This window comes from Mauremys reevesii, linkage group 12, assembly GCF_016161935.1.
Source record: "Mauremys reevesii isolate NIE-2019 linkage group 12, ASM1616193v1, whole genome shotgun sequence".
Taxonomy (NCBI): domain Eukaryota; kingdom Metazoa; phylum Chordata; order Testudines; family Geoemydidae; genus Mauremys; species Mauremys reevesii.
The window spans coordinates 47713957-47718439 of record NC_052634.1 but is presented as its reverse complement, the minus strand read 5'-3'; the positions used below and the strand labels follow the sequence as shown (position 1 = coordinate 47718439).

The window sequence follows — 4483 nt, the reverse complement described above, 5'->3', positions numbered from 1 at the left end:
TCCTCAGCTCTCATCCCCTAACGCCCCTACTCTACTTGCGCTACACTGATGACATCTTCATCATCTGGACCCATGGAAAAGAAAACCCTTGAGGAATTCCGCCATGAGTTCAACAATTTCCATCCCACCATCAACCTCAGCCTGGACCAGTCCACACAAGAAATCCACTTCCTGGACACTACAGTGCTAATAAGCGATGGTCACATAAACACCACCCTATACCGTAAACCTACTGACCATTATATTTACCTACATGCCTCCAGCTTTCACCAGAGCACACCACACAATCCATTGTCTACAGCCAAGCTCTAAGATACAACTGCATTTTCTCCAACCCCTCAGACAGAGACAAACACCTACAAGATCTCTAATAAGTGTTCTTACAAGTACACTACCCACCTGCTGAAGTGAGGAAACAGATTGCCAGAGCCAGAAGAGTACCCAGAAGTCACCTATTACAGGACAGGCCCAACAAAGAAAGGAACAGAACCCCACTAGCCGTCACCTTCAGCCCCCAACTGAAACCTCTCCATTGCATCATCAAGGATCTACTACCTATCCCTCACTCTCACAGATCTTGGGAGACATGCCAGTCCTGGCTTACAGACAGCCCCCCAACCTGAAGCAAATACTTATCAGCAACCACACAACAAAAACACTAACCCAGGAACCTATCCTTGCAACAGAGCCCATTGCCAACTCTGTCCACATATCTATTCAGGGGACACCATCATAGGACCTAATCACATCAGCCACACTATCAGAGGCTCATTCACCTGCACATCTACCAATGTGATATATGCTATTATGTGCCAGTAATGCCCCTCTGCCATGTACATTGGCCAAACCAGACAGTCTCTACGTAAAAGAATAAATGGACATAAATCACATGTCAAGAATTATAACATTCAAAAACCAGTTGGAGAACACTTCAGTTTCTCTGGTCACTCATTTACAGACCTAAAAGTCGCAATATTACAACAAATAACCTTCAAAAACAGACTCCCACGAGAGATGCTGAATTGGAATTAATTTGCAAACTGGACACCATTAAATTAGGCTTGAATAAAGACTGGGAGTGGATGGGACATTACACAAAGTCAAACTATTTCCCCATGTTTATTTGTCCCCCTGCTGTTACTCACACCTTCCTGTCAACTGTTGGAAATGGGCCGTCCCAATTATCACTACAAAAGGTTTTTTTCTCCTGCTGATAATAGCTCACCTTAACTGCCCACTCTCATTATAGTGTGTATGGCAACACCCATTTTTTCATGTTCTCTGTGTGTATATATATATATATATATATATATATATATATATATATATATATATATATATATATATATATATGTATCTTCCTGCTGCATTTTCCACTGCATGCATCTGATGAAGTGGGTTTTAGCCCACAAAAGCTTTTGCTCAAATAAATTTGTAAGTCCCTAAAGTGCCACAAGTATTCCTCGTTCTTTTTGCAGATAAATGAATGGAGGTTAAGTCCATGAATGGCTATTAGCCAGGCTGGGTAAGGAATGGTGTCCCTAGCCTGTGTTTGTCGGAGGGTGGAGGTGGATGGCAGGAGAGAGATCATTTGGTCATTACCTGTTAGGTTCAGTCCCTCTGGGGCACCTGGCATTGGCCACTGTTGGCAGATAGGATGTGGGGTTGGATGGACCTTTGGTCTGACCCAGTATGACAATTCTTATGGTCTTATGAAGGGAGAGGCAAAGCTTTGCAAGAGAGTTTCTGTAGTGGTTATCACGTTTGCCTAACACACAAAAGTTCCCTGGTTCAAAACCAGGCAGAAACATGCTGGCTTAATTTTCCCAGCTCCTGCTGTTGTAGGAGCAGCAGTGATTTCTATGCTCAAAAGGTCTCTTATACTTCCCCCGCTCCCACTTCTGTCTCCTCTCCCTCTCTGAATGCCTGTGAAGTGCCTTTTCCCCCTCCTGCTCCCTCCTGGAATGCTCCTGGGATGAATGGGCTGGTTGAAGAGCAGAAGAGCTCCCAGGTAGACAAGGTGTCTGGGACTCTAATTAGGCAGCGATCACACACCCAGAGCATGGACACTGCCCAAGGTGGAGTGTGACCAACCAGATGCAGCCAAGTCATCTCTAGTCGCAGGCCATGAGGTGCAGGCCCTTAAAAGGGGAAGGGGCCATGTGCTCAGGAGAGCACTCACAAGCTTGTACCTCCAGTGAAGGCCCTTTGCCCAGACCACCTGGCCAGTGGTTCTCTGCGTTGTATTTCATTGTGCCTCAGGAAGACTTACCTTCATCACACCGTCCATAGCTGTGCTGTGGGACACTTACCTTGCAGAATCCTGACATCTCCAGTGCTGTGCATGTCCTGGGAGCGTAAGTGTGAGTGTGACACCCCCCACTTCTTCTTTTGAGCTTAGCTGTCAGTATAATAACTGTGCTGCTTTCTGCCAAACTCTGGTGGGTCATTAGTCCTCCCTACGCTTACTAGCTGGCCCAATTTTGGGTAACACCTGTGATAAACTCAACCCCTGCATGGCAGAGGGTGGTGAAATGAGGTGAGAAAAAGCCTTAGCATCAGCAGGGGAAAGCTAGAGGACCTTGGCCAGTCACCTTTTGAAGCCTTGTGGCTTGGTCTCCTCTGCCCTTGGAGGTTGGCCTATGGCGGCCGGCTGTTCCTGCTGGCCTCCTTTGTGTGACTTGCCAAAGGAGGGAGTGAGGCGGGAATGGGGCAAAAGAGGAAAGTCGAGCTGAGGAAGGCAGGGCAGAAGCTAAGTGCCTCAGTGCGGCTAAGTGGGGTTAGTAGAGCATCACCATTCGTTCTGCAAAGCCTGGGGAGGTGCGGTTGGCTGCTGGGAGGTAGAATCCTGTGCCTGCCTCTTGGCTTCCCAGGGATGGCTACTTGCAGCCCAGGAGAAGAAGGACAGTTCTGGGTGAAAGGAAGACAAGCAAAGCTCTGGGAGGAAATTTGGGTGCGGGGTGCTGGCTCTGCCCTGGGAGAGGGGGTTGGGGTGCAGGAGGGGTGGCGCTTACCCCGGGCACTGCAGCTCCAAAAGTGACCGGTACACACAACCCTCTGGCAGCAGTTCCTAGGTGGGCGAGGCCAGGGGGGTCTCTGTGTGCCGCTGCCTGCAGGCGCTGCCCCCAGAGCTCCCATTGGCTGCAGTTCCTGGGCAATGGGAGCTGCGGAGTTGGTACTCAGGGCAGGGGCAGTGAATGGAGACACTCCCCTTGCCTCAGGGGATGCTGGGACATGCCAACCACTTCTGGGAGTGGCACGGAGGGACGGAGGCAGAGTGGGCAGGGAACCATCTCAGTGCTGCTGGCACATCTCTGCACACCCATTGGGGTAGGGGAGCAGAGGGCCTCCATGTGCTGCCTGGGGTAGGGGCAGAGCACAGAGCTGCCTCCCCTCCTGGGTCTATTACAGGAGTGGGTGGGTGGGGTCTTTTGGCCTGCAAGGTGCAGCAGGTCGGACTAGATGATCACACTGGTCCCTTCTGACCTTAAAGGCTCTGAATCTAAAAGGGAGAGGGAAGTAAAGAATTTAAAATAAATAAATAAACCAAACATTGTAATACCAGGATAACTCCAACAGCTCATTGTATAGTCCCGCCCCTTTCTTCCTTCTTTGTGTGTTGAATGACCTGCAGGACATTGATTCTCTCATTCCATTGCTAAACTGATACAATGTGACTGAAATTAAACCAATTCCCAGTAGAGAAAACATCACTTACCTGCATTGGCTGGGAATCAAACCCAGGTCAACTGCTTGGAAGGCAGCTATGCTCACCACTATACCCACCACTATACCACCAATGCATCTGGCAAAAGTGCTCCTTATGCTTGCCCAATGAGGCTAGACCAGCATTGAGGAGCTTTTCTGCCTGTTAAAATGTACTGGATGCTCATCAGTTAAAAAAACCGACCTCCATCTTCACTTGGGTTTGAACCATCAGCCTTTCAATTAGCCACCAAAGTTGTTAATCACAGGGTATGTCTACACTACGGGATTATTCCAATTTTACATAAACTGTTTTTTGGAAAGATTGTATAAAGTCAAGTGCACGCGGCCACACTAAGCACATTAATTCGGCGGTGTGCGTCTATGTACCGAGGCTAGCGTCGATTTCCAGAGCGTTGCACTGTGGGTAGCTATCCCATAGCTATCCCATAGTTCCCACAGTCTCCCCCGCCCATTGGAATTCTGGGTTGAGATCCCAATGGCTGATGGGGCAAAAACAGTGTCGTGAGTGATTCTGGGTAAATGTCATCACTCAATGCTCCCTTTGTGAAATAAACAGCAGACAATCATTTCGTACCATATTCCCTGGATTGCCCAGGCAGACGCCATAGCACCGCAACCATGGAGCCCGTTCAGCCTTTTTTCACTGTCACCGTATGTCTACTGGATGGTGCTGACAGACGCGGTACTGCAGCGCTACACAGCAGCATCCCCTTGCCTTTTGCAAGTTAGCAAAGATGGTTACCAGCCATACCGT

General features: G+C 48.9%; 1 non-coding gene across 1 annotated transcript; it reads right to left on the bottom strand.

The window, feature by feature from the left end:
* Positions 1–3719: 3719 nt before the first annotated feature.
* Positions 3720–3803, bottom strand: TRNAG-UCC. The gene has a single exon. It is a non-coding gene; the product is annotated as a tRNA-Gly (tRNA).
* Between the last annotated feature and the right edge of the window lie 680 nt (positions 3804–4483).